The sequence below is a fragment of the Vulpes lagopus genome, chromosome 14 (genome assembly GCF_018345385.1).
Source record: "Vulpes lagopus strain Blue_001 chromosome 14, ASM1834538v1, whole genome shotgun sequence".
In the NCBI taxonomy this organism is placed as follows: domain Eukaryota; kingdom Metazoa; phylum Chordata; class Mammalia; order Carnivora; family Canidae; genus Vulpes; species Vulpes lagopus.
In genome coordinates this window covers 33,811,976-33,828,981 of record NC_054837.1, presented here as the reverse complement: position 1 = coordinate 33,828,981, position 17,006 = coordinate 33,811,976, and positions in this window count along the sequence as shown.

The following is a 17,006-nucleotide window of genomic DNA, read 5'->3' as shown; positions in this document are numbered from 1 at the left end:
GGCACTGATCCTCTGAGTGCTGAGTTGTTTGGTAAAGCCATGCAATTTTCATCTCTTACCTTATCACTCCTTATTCTGGTAACAAAACCATATAACCTGGGGGGAGAGTGACCTTGCTTTCAGACTCTGCTTTCATTGACTCTGGAGGTAGGCACTTGACCCAGGCAGCCAGAGCATCTAATGCCTGTAGACATAGCGGCAGCTTGATCAGTAGACATGTAAGGCAATGGTCTAAAGAGATCCAATTCTGAGTATCTTGTTTGAATGGTTAGTGAAAAGAACAGTTCTCAGAGGCACTGAGAGGCTGCAAAGCCAGTGTGACACTCCTGATGGCCATCTTTCTGCCTGCCTGGCCATGGGGTTAACTCAGAAAGACAGAACTGAGAGCCCACGAAAGTGACAACAATCCTATGAGAACCTCATAGGAGCGCCTGGATCCAGCTCTGCCTGAAGTTTCCTGGACCTTTTAATGTCAGCTAGCCACCCCCATGCCTTTCTTCCTGAAACAATTTTGAGTTCAATTTCTTACTGCTTGGAACCCAGAGAGTCCCGCCTCCTACAGAAATCACTTACGATTTCTCATTCTTTCTTCTCCCTCCTATATCTCCTTTTCTGTTGTGTTTTGCCCTCACATTTTCACATTCTGTTGTTCTTATCTGCTTCCCCTTCCAGTTGGTTTTCCAGCTGTCTGCTAGCACTGTCACAATGTCGCCTTTTGACCATAATGAACGAGTTGGGCATTGGCGCAGTATCACAGCATCAACACGAAGGAGATGGTGCCGCTGACCTGGGACACAGCTGTTCCAGGTCCAAAGTTAGGCTTCACTTTTCAAGCTCAGACATCTCTTTGAAAAGCTGATTTTCTATATATAGGGGTATGGACCGAGGGGGCTCTATAAGGTTTGGGGGGATTTTTAATTTTGAAAATTCCCCAAGTTAATGTTTGTGCTCGAGTTTGCACTTCCAAGGGCCAGGTCATAGTCTCCACATTCTCCGTTTCCAGGATTCTTACAGAACTGAAGTATTAGTTGAATTTTTTTTAAAGATTTTTATTTATTTATTCATGAGAGATACAGAGAGAGAGAGAGAGAGAGAAGCAGAGACATAGGCCGAGGGAGAAGCAGGCTCCATGCAGGGAGCCTGATGTGGGACTCGACCCGGGTCTCCAGGATCACGCCCTGGGCGAAGGCAGGAGCTAAACCGCTGAGTCACCCAAGGATCCCCCAAGAACTGAAGTATTAGTATATGATCTCGAAGCCTGTACTTACGAGTGAACAGATTCTATCATTATTCCTGGCATCTGGGTAATAAATGTCCCGCTGCAAGGAAGAGGCTGTTTGTAATCTCTCTTCCTTTCCACAGAAGAAAACCCTTAACGAAGACCACAGAAACTGCAGCCTGATTCCAGATACCTGTTGGACAGTGCCCAGCACCTCTTCTTATTCCCCGAAGAAGACAAAAAAGAGGAATTTTGACTCTCTGATTAGGGGCTGTGTCTACAAACATGACAATGAACTGGTTCCTAAGAAAGGCACAGTTGCGCTTTGAGCTGTAAGTGCCGGGACAACATGCTCTTCTATATGAACATCACTTATGGAGGGAGCAGCTTCAGGATAATTAGAACACATTAGAATTTTTATAAAATAAAAACTTGGACATCGTGGATGACAAGAACCGGAGTATGGGCCGCCACAGAGCCTGAAAGGGGTTTCCATGGTAACCCCACTTTGCTAGCACAAACTGCGAACCTCAGACAACCACAAATTGGAGCCTAGCTCTGTAGAATTAGACCCACCACCCTGACCAAAATCCTGCTTTTGTGCTGTGCTCCTGAATCTGCGGTGCCTGATTCACAGGGCTTTTTTCAAGCTTGTCTTCAGCCAGCACCATTCGTAACTCCCACAACTGGATATGTTTGGCTGACTTTTCTATTAAAGCGGCTGGAAAAAGCCGCTTGAGAGAATCCATAGACTGTCTCTCGGCCCTGCTCACCATCAGGATCAGGGGAGATGTGGCCACCCAAAAGCCCATGTCGGCTGGATGCTGTTGGCCTTATCCCCCCATTTGTGGCACCCCAACGCGGGAGCATGAATGAGCATGAATGTGCCCACGTGCCATGTGCAAAGGCACCAACGTTACTAATCAAGCTAAGTATGCAACGAAATGTCTTCCATCCCTTGCCTCGATGCTCTGCCTTCCTAACAGCCCAGATGGCCAGGCTTGACTTGAAAGTCCTTTGGCTCTTTTGGAGTTGCATGCAGAAAATGCTAGAACAGAGAAAGCAGCCTCTGATGCCTAATCCATGGTCCTCCGAACTTTTCTTCCTTCCCATGTCTTTCTTCCATGCTTGGATGCATGGGGACCCCTGTCCTGCAGAAGCAAGCCTGCTCAGAGCCCTGAATACAGCTGCCCCCTGGCACCTCTCTCGGCCAGCACTGGGCACAGAGGCTTCAGTTCCTCCTTAGGAGGTCAGCTTCATGGTAGAGGAAGTGTGGGCTGGTGCACAGGTGATTCTGGGATCCCGGTACCCCAGTACCCCGAGCATGGTCAGGAAGGAGGGCACATCCTGGTGGGCATGTTCCATTGGCCTCTGCATTAACTTCCGGCCCCAGATGAAGGTGTTGGCAGGTGTTTCTTCTGAGGCCCCTCTCCTTGGCTTGTGGATGGCTGCCCTTTCCCCGTGTCCTCACGTGGTCATCCCTCTGTGGGTGGGTACTCCCAGGGCCCTTGTGTGTCCACATTTCCTCTTCTTATAAGGCCACCAGGCAGGTTAGATTAGGGCCCATGCCAAGAGCCTCATGAACTTCATCATCTTTGTAAAGACCCTACATTCAAATACAGTCACATTCTGAGTGATGGAGTGAGAGCTTCATCATGAGTTTTGGGAGACACAGGTCAGTCCCAAACAGGCTTCTTCCTCAGGAGAGACACAGTTTTGTGACAATACACAGAGCAAGGCCCTCTGACCTGGAGGCCCACTGTACCCAGGCGTAGGGGCTCCGTTGCTCTTGCCATTTGCCCTCCACTCACACTACTGCTCTGGTCTCTCTGCTTTTGGTGACCAATTTTCACGGACAGGTCATTTAAATGGTACTCTTAGATCCTACTTCCCATGGGCCATGACAACATCTGCCCATTGCACTAGCCCAGTGATGAGCTTTGCTCTGTAGAAACCACAAAGCTTTCTTCGTAGGACCCCTGGTAGGAGCAAGGCTGTGACACTACAGCATTTTGCTAATAGTAACAGGCTGTCCATCCAGTTGACTGTGGTCCGCTCATAGAAGAATCACTGAATCTATTGTTAGATTAACCGTTTTCAGAACTAAAGAAAGGAAACAAATGCCAGCCAGTGATATTGATGGGAGAAGCAGACTTTTCAGTGGTTTCCAAAAGAGTGTATTGTCTTCACAAGGGACATGCAGAACACCATCATTTCTGATGGAAAAGCTCTTCCTGATTGATCAAAAGATTCAGAGTTTACAGTTTAAGCCAAGGGTGTACTGAACCGAGGTTGATTTTTCTTCTCTAGAGGGACAACCAAGTTTGATCATTTGCTAAAATGGAAACATTAGCAAAAAGTCAAATTTCCCCATGGAGGCTCCCAGCAAAGTGGACATGGGGATGCAGACACGTGCTTTACTTGTCAATCTTGCCAGCCAGGTCCCCTTCTTAACAAATCCCTCAGGAGTCCCATCCCCTCCAAATTTTTCCTCCCAAGAACAAAGCCAAAAGGATAGAATTTGCTGAACATGGAGCCTCAAAGGCAATACTCAGCCTGTAGACACGCCTGCATGCCTGAAGCCTACCACAGAGGCTTTTGATCCACACTCAACCCAATAATAAGTGAGTGTTTCCTCATTGCAGCAATTAGGAGACCTACCAATATCAGCACCCTCTATGGGGTACTTCCCAAGAGCAAGCACCAGGCTCTCTTGCCCACTTTAAAAATGAGACCGTCTTCCAGGGATGCAGGAGGTGGGCCTTATTCCCATTTTGCAGCTGAGCAAACTGAGGAAAAAAGTCACCGGGTAATTTGCAGATGACCACTCAGCTGGTAAATGTCCAAGCAAGTCAGGCTTGTCTGTCTGTTACGTGCACCATTCAGGAGTTTCCAGTATATCCCCAGAGCCATGTACCCATCCCTACAGTCATTTTTAGATTATGTTTACCCCAAAAGAAACTCCACATTTTTCCTTTGTCTCTTTCCCATTCTCCTTAGCCCTCAGCAACAACTGCTCACTTTCTGTCAAAGTGACTTTTCCTGTTCTGGACATTTCATATCAATGGCATCATACAGTTCGGGTCCTTTAGTGTCTGGCTTCTTTCCATGAATATTTTTTCAAGGCTCCTCCACATATCTGTAGCATGTGTCAGAACTGGCTTCCTTTTCATGGTTGAATAATATTCCACCATGTGCTTGTACCACATTTTGTGCATCCCTGCATGCACAGATGTGCATTTTCCACCTGTTGGCCATTATGAAGAGTGCTGATATGTACATACAAAGTTCAGTGTAATACCTTCTTTCATTCTTTTTTTTAATAAAACCCACTTGATTGAGGTATGATTGATGTGTACATATTTAATGTATCCAGGTTGATGATTTTGGAGGTAAGGATACACCTGTGAAACCAGCCTCATCACTGAGCTCACAGACATATACATCACCTCCTAAAGTTTCCTTCCACCCCCATTACTATGACAACCACCGCTGCCGTATTGTATACCACCCTTCCCAGCTTCTCCCTTGAGTGGTTGACGGCCATATAATTATTTTTCAATCTTTAGTTGGTTGTATTTGTAACATTAAATAATATACAGCAATCTCTACTTTTTGATACGCCCACATCAAATTTTACATTGTCATGTCCTCATGACCAGATGGGAATGTACCTGTTTTCCATCTCTCTTTGCCTTCTTATGTCAGTCTACCTTTGGTTTGATAACACAAAGTTCAGAAACTTTTACTCTTCAGCAATCCTAATTAAATAACACCTGCTTTAACTATAAATTGATTTTAAAAGTTGAAAATGAGCACACAATTTTGCTACTTAAGATTTTCATTTCACCACCATAGGGAGTCCTAAGATACAATTTTCCATCCTTTCCCTTCAATAGAATGGCTCAGATGCCCTCAACAAAATGACAGTTGCTTATTCTCAGCACAGAAAACCAAATTATCGCCATACCTCTTCCGTCTGGAACCAGAAAATCCTTACTAGTAACCCAGAGCTGTGTTTTTCTGGTATGGCTTATTGGTTTCCAGATTTCTCGAACTACCTTTCCTTATTTTTGAGGAGAAGAAATATATGTCTTTCCAATGTGGCTAAATCTTCCAGTTTTGCCCTCATTTCCATGTCCTGAAATGGAGCCCTCCACGTTTCTTCTTGAAGATATTCTCCAGCGAGACATTGACTTCATGCTTAATTTGAATTTCTGTCTCCTGCTCCAGCTGGAGCAGGCACATCGCATTTGGGGCTGGTCACAATCCAGGGAGATGGTGCTGTTTTGCTTCCAGTGGGCATCCAGATCAGTTTTGCAGCTTCATAGGCTTCCCTTTGACTCCTTTAGAGTTCCCATGACTGTCCCCGACAGCTCACTAATTCAGAAACGGGCAGGGTTGGGGTCTTTACCTATGAGGAAATGGCTTTGTTTTGCACTCATCTGTGCATGGCAGTTCGCCTAGGCTTGAATGTCAATGTCCAAAATAATTTCCATGCAGAATTTTGAAATAATTATTCCACATTTTTGTGGCGTTGAGCATTGCTGATGAGACGTTTGCTATAAGCCTGATTTGTAACTCATTTACAGATGTTTTTTTTTTTTATTTTTTGGAGCTTTTGGGATTTTCTTTTTGTCTGCAAAGTCCTTTAAATTTCCAAGCATGTCTTAGTGTGGATGTTTTAAAAATGTGCTGTTGTCTATATGAGGTGAACTCTCTTTTTTAAAGATTAATATCTCTCTATTGGGCTGGAAACTTTTCTTTTACTATTTCTCTGATATTTTTCTTCCCCCCGTTGTCTGAGTATCTCTTGAGCATCTTTTGGGCTCTCCATGGTTGTTGACTCACTCTGTATCCTACAAAATTCCTACAGTGTATTTTCCAGCCATTCACCTTAATTTGTAGTTTAAGCAATGCTACTTTTAAATTTCCAAGAGCATTTTTTGGGGTCATTTTTGGGTTTTGATGGTTTCTTCATCATCTTCTTGTGGGTGCTGCTCTGGGTATGGCTGCTCTGAAAATGGTAATGAGGGATTCTTGATCCAATCTTCTGTTCTCTGAAATATTTCTGTTTCCTACACGGCTGGTTGGTCAGCTTGCTTGTATAGTTTGTGTCTCTTTGGCAATCCATTCCTAGTTGGAAACAGGTCTTCCACATTTGCACAATTTTCCAGTTGCTCTGCAGATGAGTTATAATATCTAAACCCCCGTCAGCCTGTGTGGTTACATTGCTCTCGCTCCGTGTACCTCCAGCCCTGACTTGGAGTAACTTCAGTAAGGCAATTCAGCAAAAATCGTTGCTACTTTGGAGGATGACTGATGATGGACTATTTTCATTTGCAATCATTTGGCCATTTTTTAGATGCTTATTGATTCTTTATGTTTCTTCTTTTGCCAGTTAGGGGCTGGTCAATACACGAAAATGACCTTCAAGGAGGGAAGAAGTTACTAAGAAGCTGAAAACAGAAGAAATTCTCCAGCACCTCTGAGTCCTCATTAAATACCATCCTTTCTCTGCACCCCCGAGTCTGAATTGTCTGTGGTTCCCCTTTGTCCTTTCCCTCAGTGATAAGTAACAATTCATGGGAAGACTTACTCCATTCGCCTGGGAAGGGAGACACATTAGTCAAGCCCAACTATGACTTCTATGGAGCTGCAGAACATGCTCAGCTAATGAGAATAGAGACCGTTTGGCAGCTCTTCTCATTTCTCTTCTTGTTCTCCTTGCCATTGCATTAGGACTTTCTATTTTTCATTAAACTGCTCCAAATGAAGAGAATTCACCAAGCTACAGAGGTACCGTTTTGGAAGCCATAAAGCAAGTAGCACAGGTTGAGTCAGACAAAAAGCCCTCATTATTTGGCATGCTTGAAATGTTCAGACATGTGGGCATGGATTGTGACCAGCAGCAAATGTGACGTGCCTGCAGATGCCTGGGTTCATCGCCTGGGCCTTGCCAACTCCCTGTGGGGGAAGGCAGATTAACAAGAGAAAAACCAACACAAGTTTATGAACAGGTGCATCACACACACACACAGGAAAACTCAGTGGTCAGTAACTCAAAGCGTGCCTAGAACTTGCCGTAAAGCTTTTTCACAAAAGGACAATAATTTTGTATAGAGTGACAAGACAAAGGGCGGGGACTGTGAGCTTCTAGGCAGGGTAAATGTTGTGGGAAGACAAATATAGGGAGGAAAGCGATGGAGATAAGAATATTTGGGGAAGCTTGTTGTGAAGGGTCCCCCCTGGTGCCATCTCCGGGCCGGTGAGAGTTCAAAGTTATGTCCAGTGATGAAAAATCACCTGTCCTTCCTGATAGAGAAGGGGATGGCAGAGAGAGTCTTTCTTGTGATTGCTTCAAGTGTCTTCAACTCAAAATAATTGCGGTGGCATACTATGAACCCCTTTAAATACTACTGAGCGCTCGAAATGTGGTGAGTCCAAACTGAGATATGCTCAGTACATTATTATGGATTTACTTGTACTTATACAGTATTTACTGGATTTTGAAGACTTAGTGTTAAAATACAAGATATCCATTAGTAAATGTTTTTACTGGTTGCGTTCCAAAAGGATATCATTTTAGGTAGATTTAATTAAATACAATAGAGCAAGACTAAGTTCAGTGTTTTGTTTTGTTTTACTTTATAAAATGTGTCTCCTAGAAAATCTAAAATTGCACCTATGGCCTGCATTATATTTTTATTGAACAGGGCAGGTCTAAGACCAATGTGAAATGTCTTGTCTGTTCACACAACCAATGCATTTATTGAGAAGCGACTATGTGCAAAGCACAGGTGACCCAAGAGGGAATACGGACAGATGGAATGACTGTGTCCCTCACCAAGCACCGTCTGGGAGGCATGCTGGAGCAGGAAGCCTGCGTGGGCAGATCCACGTTGCCGTGTGCGCCAGGGCAGGCATGAACGGCAGCGTGCACCTGTGTGTCCCACCCTGCCCTCTGGACACTCAGAGCTATTTGAACCTGCAGAGGGAGCAGAGCCCTCAGCTCCCCAGTCTCTCCCAGCACTGGCCAGAGGAGTGCTGCAGGCAGGAGCAGGTGGCTTCACGGCTGGAGGAAGGACCATCTCATCAGTAACTCCAGAAGAAGTGGAGCTCTCCTCAAAGTCCGCCTGCCTTTAACCAAACAGAAAAACCGGGTGCCCAGGGACTCCTGGGTGGCTCAGCGGTTGAGCATGTGCCTTTGGCTCAGGGTGTGATCCTGGGGTTCTGGGATCGAGTCCTGCATTGGGCTCCTCGCTTCTCCCTCTGCCTGTGTCTCTGCCTCTCTCTCTGTGTCATGAATAAATAAATAAACCCTTAAAAAAAAAAAAACAGGTGCCTAGACATTCAGTGTTGCAGAGATGGGCACTGTCGTCAGGTTTCGTCCCATCTGTGGCCCACTCCTTGGCTCTGGGGTTTTCTGAGCACTGACACGGCAGCCCTGGAGCGGCGGCCCTGACCCAAGAACCCAGCACGCCATGAGTGTGCATGAAAGCATGGCCCAAGGGTGTGGACGCTGCCTGCCCTGGAAAGCTGCATTTGTGCTCCAGAGGGAGGAAAAGTCTGTGGTTGCTTCCTAATCTCTCCCTGATCCAGGAGATCAGAGAGGACCACAACGAGCCCACACGTACTGAGCATCCAGCAGGCACCCAATATGAAGTGTGTTACTCGGGGATGTTTGGGTGTGGGGGGCAATGGGTGCAGAGGTTAGAATGGACAGTGGCTCCATTCCAGTCAGGCACAGTGGGGTGACCCCACCAAACGGTGTGGCCTCCTGTGGGCTCATTTTTCTCACTTGTAAAACGGTGACTGTAACAACAGTAGTCTTATGTGGGTTTGCTGCGGGGAGTGAGTGAGTGAATGTCCTGCAGCTGATGGCACAGACCCAGTGCGTTGAGAGAGCAGTGTCCTGTCTCCTGCCATTGAGTCTTCATGTCCATGCTGGGAGGCAGAGTATGAGTGTCCTGTGGCTGCTGTAACATGGCACACAAGCCCCTGTGGCTGAAAACAATCCCAATGTACTGTCTTCCAGCCCCGGAGTCAGAAGTCCTGACATCATGGTGCGGGCAGGACTGTGCTTCCTCTGGAGGCTTTCAGGGAGGAGCCGCGTGCACCTCTCCTGGCTTCTTAGGGCAGCCTAAGTCCCTCACCTCGTGACATTTTGTTGGCAGCCCTCTGGCCTCTGCCTCCATTGTCACATCTTCTCTGACCTCCTGTGTCCCTGGTTCCCTTACGAGGACCCTGTGATGCCGGGTAAGGTGACACATTTACAGCCTCCGGGATGAGGATGTAGATACCTCTGGGGAGTTACTTATGCAGAATATCAGAGAGAGACAGTCTTATTCTGATTACACCTGTTTCCTCCAACATCACAGGGAGGCTCACCTGGGCTGCGTCCCACTGACAGTCCTGCTCACAAACACAACTGTGGGGTTTCAGAGTTGATACAGAGCGGCCCTCCCTTTCAGGACTGAGGTGTATATTCTAACCCACTCAAGTCGCTGACTCAGGGTTTCCACCAGGTCTGTGAATCCTTGCCTTGACTACCGTGCAGGAGAAGAAGGGATCTCGAGGGTCATGGGCATGCTGAACAACAACAACAACAAAAAAAAGACCTGAGGGCCAGTGGCTCACCTGGACTAGTTCTCGTCCCTTTGCTCATTCACTCAGCTGAGCCCTTGGAGGCACTTTATTTCATTTTATTGTTTTAATTTTTTTTCCTGGAGGCATGTTATGTACCAAGTGTCATGCTGAGGGTACGAATGCCAATATGCATTGAGAGGCCAGAATCCGTGTTGTCCTTCTACCTGTCCCCTATAACCCTGAGTATGTTGCTCTTTAAACAAATGTGCTTGTGCATCCTGTGTGCAGAGTAATCACATTTCAAACACAGCCTATGCACTTACTTTTTAAAGTCTCTTCTGATGGATCCTTTTGCCAGGCAAAAAGTTTCAGGGAGGGGATCCCTGGGTGGCGCAGCGGTTTAGCGCCTGCCTTTGGCCCAGGGCACAATCCTGGAGACCCGGGATCGAATCCCACATCGGGCTCCCTGCATGGAGCCTGCTTCTCCCTCTGCCTGTGTCTCTGCCTCTCTCTCTCTCTCTCTCTGTGACTATCATAAATAAATAAAACATTAAAAAAAAAAAGTTTCAGGAAAGGTGACTATCCCAAGATCGTTAAAAAAATTAAATGGAGCAAATACAAGTTTTAATACTCAAATTGGGGTCTGTGAAACATATCTTAGTTTGTATTCAATATATTGATCTCTGTGAGGTTAAACATCACTAAAAACCTGCATCAAAGAGTCCCTTTATGCTCAAGGTGGTTTGGTTGTAACAGGTGTGATGCACACAGATGTAACACGGGTGTGGGGAGTGGTTTTAGGCAGCCTAGTGAGGTCTTCTGCAGGCCCCACGATGGGTGAGAACCCTAGAATTGTCTTGTGAATTCTCGAGCAGCCTGGGAGCAAGTCCTGGCAGGTGTTGTACCGGGTATAGGAAAGGTCCCACGGGTACCTGTGTGGATCACCCACCCACCTAGATGAAGTCCTCCCCTCATCCCCTCAGGCTGTTGGAAGTTAGATGCATCCCTGGGGGGCAAGGAGGAGAAAATGAATTGCTTGAAATTAAATTCTTGTTCCTAAAGGTAAAAGCCTTCATCATAAGAAAAATTAATTTCAGGTATAGCAAAAAAAAAAAAAAAAGAAAGAAAATTCTATTTTTGACATACCTGAATTTGTGGCCTAAAACCCCTCCCACTGGAAATAAGTTTTCCTACCTTGAGGTTGTTTAAATTGGAGGCCCATTTGCCCTTACTCCGTTAAGTCATTTATTTATTATTCTGGCCATTTGTTAAGAATCAGAGGATTCTAGAACCTTCCATGTCTGCCCGAGGCCATGAGCATCCATGATACAAACCACAGTCGTTGAGAGCGCAAATGAGGAACATCCTCTTATTTGCTACTTCTGAATTTGGGTAATTACAACTTTTCTTTTTCATGAAGTTGTTGGCCGCTTTATTGGTAAATACCTGATACGTGTGTAAGTCCTGCTGTGCATCTCAGTCACCCTAGTCCCCACGTGTTTATGCAACTGTGGGATTTGCTGCAATTCACATCTCTTTTCCTGGATGGGATCTTGAGAGCGGGCTCCCCTGGAATTAAGACTTCATTTACACCAGGCAGTGAGATCAAAGGGAGAGAGTAAAGAGAAGAGTAGTACTTATTCAAGACCAGACGAAGCATCCAATGCAAACACTGACAGGCTGCCAGAAGGTGGCTGTTGGCCCTGCTCCCGCACAGAACCTGCATCCTGCTATGGTCTGGGCGAGGGCACTTCACAGAGGCTTCTCTACAGAGGTCATTTGTTGGGATTGTATTTGTTTTAATTGTTCAACCATGATCTTAGTAAATGGATGGCCTGTCTCCCAGTTGCACACGTAAAAATCCCAGGTTCTTGTCTTTCTCTTAACCCAGGTGTGACCTATTTGCAAATCCCGCTGGCCTTCCGTCTTAGGTGGTGTTCCAGTAGGAGTAGAATGGGGGGCAAGGATCTGGGCTCAGGTGACTAAATTTGTATATTCTGGGTTCAACAGTGTTCCTCAGAATTCACGTCCAGAACTCCAGATTGTGAACTTATTTGGAATGTGGGTCTTTGCAGATGTAATTACTAATATAAGACCAAACTGGATTAGGATGAGCCCTGAGTCCAATGACTAGGGTCCTTCATTATAAGAAGGACAGAGACACAGACAGGGACACACAGAGAGCAGACAACGTGAGGGCAGAGACAGAGATTGGGATGACGCAGCCACGTTTGGAATGATGAACGCCTGGAGCTGCCAGAATCTGGAAGGGGCAAGGGAAGACTTTACCCGCAGCCTCCAGATCCGGTGTTGTCCTACAACACCTTGACTTCACATTTCTGGCCCTCTGACCCATGAGAGAGTAAATTTCTGTTTTCTCCCCTAGTGTAGTTAACGTACAGTGTTATCTTAGTTTCAGGTGTACAACACAGTGATTCCGCCAATTCTACTCACGACAGGGGCGCTCCTTAATTCCCATCCCCTATCTCACCCATTCTCCCACCCCCATCCTCTGGTAACCATCGGTGTGTTCTCCTAGTTAAGGGCCTGCTTTTGGCTTGTCTCTTTTCCTTTACTTGTTCTTAAATTCCACATATGAGTGAGATCATAAGGTGTTTATCCTGTAAAATATTTTATGTTTTATACGGTGTTTATCTTTCTCTTATTTCACTTAGCATTATACTTTCTAGCTCCATCCATGTCACTGCAAATGGCAAGATTTCATTCTTTCTGACGACTAATATTTCCTTGTTTATGTACCACATCTTCTTTATCCATTCATCTGTCAGTGGACAGCTGGGCTGTTTCCATAACTTGGCTAATGTTGATAATGCTTCAATAAACACCAGGGTGCATGTATCCTTTTGAATCACTGTTTTTATATTTTTGGTGTAAGTATCCAGTAGTGGCATTACTGAATCATAGAGTAGTTCTATTTTTAATTTTCTGGGGCATCTCCATACTGTTCTCCACAGTGTCTGCCTCAGTTTGCACTCCCACCAACAGTGCACAAGGATTCCCCTTTCTCCATAGTCTCGCCAGCACTGGTTGTTTTTTGTCTTATTGACAGAGGCCATTCTGACAGGATGAGGTGGTATCTTATCGTGGTTTTTGATTTGCATTTCTTTGATGATAAGTGATGTTGAGCATCTTTCCATGCGTGTGTTGACCATCTGGATGTCTTCTTTGGAGACATGTCTGTTCATGTCCTCTGCCCATTTCTTAACTGGATTATTTGTGGGTTTTTATCTTGAATTGTATCAATTCTTTATGTATATTGGCTACTAATCCTTACCAGACATGGAAATACCATTTACCAACATCTTTCTCCTTATCCTAGGTTGTCTTTGTGAGAGATTAAGTTTGTTGTTTTAAGCCACCCAGTTTTTATAGCAGCCCCAGGACTCTGACACATGCAGTGTTTCCACCAACTTCATGATGTAAACATTCCCTGCGATGGCTGATTTCCAGTTATCAACAAGATGTCCCTGAACAACAATTTGAGAAGAGAATCTTGCAGTCAGGTTTTCTGAGCCAGTGCAAGCCAGCTGGGGGGCATCCCCCGATGGTGCTCAACACACCTCAGAGTCATCCTACCCCAAGCACACGGGTGCATCGGTTACCTGTTGCAGTGTGACAGAGCACCTTGGCACTGGGCAGTTTACAAGGCAGACATTCATGGTCTCACAGGTCCTGGGGTGAAGATCTGTGAGCAGTAGAGCCGGGTGGCTATGGCTCGGGATCTCCTGAATTTACAGTCCGAGCTTCAGCTCGCCCCATGTCGTCTGCACCAGGAGGGCTTGGTGGGGGCTGCACCATGTCAGGGAGTGTGGGCACCACTGACAGCGTCTGCCATGTCCACTCTGCAAAATGCATGCTGTGTCCTCCACCTCCCCCGCCAGAGCTAAAACCCCACAACCTGTCACTAGGACAGGCACCAAGAGCCTCCTCATCCAGTGCCCTTCCCGAAGTTCTCTTCTCATGGGGGCACCACCTGTCCTCTCAGACCACTCAGGGAATGTCACCTCCTGCTCGGAGCCTCTGGCAGCCTCTCACTCATGCCTCCCCTTACTACACATTGTGCCTTGCACACTTCCCACCTCCCGCAGGGCTCACTGCCTTCCAGCCACCAGGGCGATTTCTGGTTCTCCAAGGCAGCATCAGCTCATTCTTGCTGCAGGGACTTTGCACCTGCCCTTCTTTGTCTGGAACCTGTTACCCAGTATAATCTTGCCTCGTGACTGCTCTATGTCAAGCAGTCCCTTCCATGAATGGTGCCCAATTATCCTTCTCCATATCTGCTTATGCCCTTTATTATGTTATTTTTTTTCACAGTCTGATAAAAAAAATCATTGGTTTTGTTAATACTTGTGTTCTATATTTTCCCCTGTGAACAGTATAAGTTTCACATGCAGCTTACAGGGCCCCCATTGCTCCCATCTGCAGTCATATTCTGAGGACAGAGGCTAGCCTCTCCTCCACAGACCCATCTCCATACACATTTATTGACAGGACAGGTGAATGCACTTCTCCTCTGTCTGAGGCCCCGTTCTCTGCCCTATCTGGTCTAACCCCGCAGCGTCACACTGAATGTGACATCTCTCTCTGGGCCGATGCCATGCTCGGAAGGCCCAGCACTCAGACTCCTCCCGGGTCAGAACGGCCCTGCCCTTCTCAGCATGCCCTCACTCAGAGCACGGAGAAAATCAGAGAAAATGTAAATCTCGACCCTGAACTTAACCTGCATTTTTAAGATCAATGAAATTTCACAGTCTGGTAATTTCTTTCACCCAAATGCCCTTTCTGACAGGAAAAAAAAAAAAAAGAAAAAAGGCTTTTGGACATTTTGGTCAGTGGAATATAAATTGAAAAAAAAAAAAAAGTCTTGATTTGCTTCATTCTTTGAAACATTATCTAATGTTCTTCCTGAAAGAGAAACGGTAACAAGATAACCTGACTTTCTCCTTCTTCTCAGCTCTACTTTATGAACCTGCTTGATCCAAATTTTCAGATGAGCACCTGCCTCTCAGAGAACCCCCACGTCAGAGCCCCTGGGCTCGCCTTTACTTTAGTTGTTGGCTGTGCAGAAGGTAGTGATCCTGTCCCAACAGGCTCTTGGGAAGCCCACCTCGTGTTGCTCTTTCCAGCTGGGAGTGTCCAGAGGCAGAAAACAACGAAGAACCTCAGGATTTGGTCGAAGCTTCACCGTCCAGGGCTGCTATGAAGAATGTGGCCCAAAGGCGTGTTTGGGAGGCCACCATGTCCCGTGCACTTGGCCCGTGGTCCCCGCAGTGCCTCAGCCCCTGGCAGCACCCTGGAGGTCACCCACATCACTCAGCACCTCAAATGCACCCACACTTCCAGCTGCCTCATGTCCCCAGTGTGGCTTGGCTGAGCTTGGTGGCCACCCCAGTGCCCCAGTCAGGGGCTGTCCTGGCTTCTGCCTCTGTGGACACGTGTCCCAGTGAATGGTCACTGCGCTCTGGAGTTCCATCGGTAGTCGTGATGGGTGGTGGTCATGCCCGCCCAGCTCTAGGGCTCTGGGTCCCGGCCCCGGGGTGCATCCTGCCCCCTGCCCCCGCCTCTGGCTCAGGGACCTCCTGCTGCCCACCTGCATGGAGGCCATGCTGTGCCTGCAGGTGTATGTCCTCCCAGGGCAGCTCTTCACCAGAAACATGACAGTGAGGGATGTGTGAGCTTAGCCTTTCCCTCTCCTGATCCTTTAGCTTTCCTTCATTTCGTGGTCATTGTCCCATTCATGTCCAGTTCAGGGACTGGAAGGTGCCTGATGAGGACACGGCATATTGCATCCAGGGTTCGCTTCTCTGCAGACCCCTTTCTGAGGCATATGGGGCCGTGGATCCTTGCTGCCTTCTGAGTCCTGGATCTAATTTTTTGTCCATCCGGCCCGGAGAGCCTGCTCCAAGCTGTGACTCTGCCTTATGTTCAATCTCCAAGCTCTGCAATGAGAGCCAGTGAGGCCCCAAGGGGAAGTGTGGCGGTGGATGGGTGCTCACTCTGTACCCTGCCCATGTCCCTAGGGTCTTCGCCCCTCAGTGCCAATGCCTGGGTAGCTCTCTGATACCTTCGAACAGCTACTTTTTAGACTTCCTGCCATTCGTGCCATGATTGTCTGTGGGATAGGCAGTCGGATGGAGGAAACCCTCCCTGGGCCACAGAAGGTGAGGCAGGTGGTCACCGCGACACCTTTTACATTGTCCCCCACTGCCCCTTCTGCCTTTGGGTGCTGAGTGTGGCCTGGAGCCTCCTCCTGGAAGAGCCAGCCCGCATGCCTCACCTGGCAAGCAGATGGTGCTTTAGTTCAAAGTAGTGCCATTGGCCTCAGCTCCAGGCAGCCACATGCTGACCAGCAAAGATGGGCTGGATTTCAGGCCCCAGGTCCCCCACCCCCTGGGGCTCCGGCATGCACCTCCCCACCTGTGCTACCACTCATGACTTATGCGACCATCTGTCTTCTGTCAAAGGCTGCAGAACTTACCCTGTTCATTATGCTTAATGATCAATATTTGCACTTTGATCTCAACTTTGGAAGCAAAGAGAAATCTGAGAGCAAAAACCTATAAAGGCCAAAGCCAAAGCACCAACACAGGCGCATTCAATCGTTTTTCTAAATACTTTACTCTGTGCTACTAAAATTGGAAAAAAAAAAATTTAAAGTCACATCTGTAATGATAGACTTTCAAAAAACATGAATTGTGTGCGCTGGTTTAAAAAAAAGGAAAGGTTTATAAGGCGAGTTGTGGAGTTTTATTTCTGGGAAGGAGGACACTAGAGGGATTTTTTTCCCCTTTTACTTCTGCTTTCCTTTGTTTTCCAGATTTTGTGTAATAAGCCTGAATTGCTTCTTAGTTCTAGTACATTTTTACGCTAGAAAAAATATATATACAGCTTGTATAATTATTAGGACTGCTGTCTTTGGGGGCGTAAGCATGAGTTTGAGACCCAGCTTGGCTGTGTCCCAGCTACGGGACCTTGGGAGGGACGCTCGGAGCCTGTTTCATCATCTGTGACATGGCGGTAACACACCTGCCTCAAGGGATGGCTGCGAGGGAGCCCGTCAGGGATGCTCCCCACTGGGCCTGGCACAGACTTGTGCAATGGAGTGGCTTACCTTTATTACTGTAGTTAAGGTTAATATTTAAAAAGCATTAATGTCAGCAAAAATAGTATCAAGATG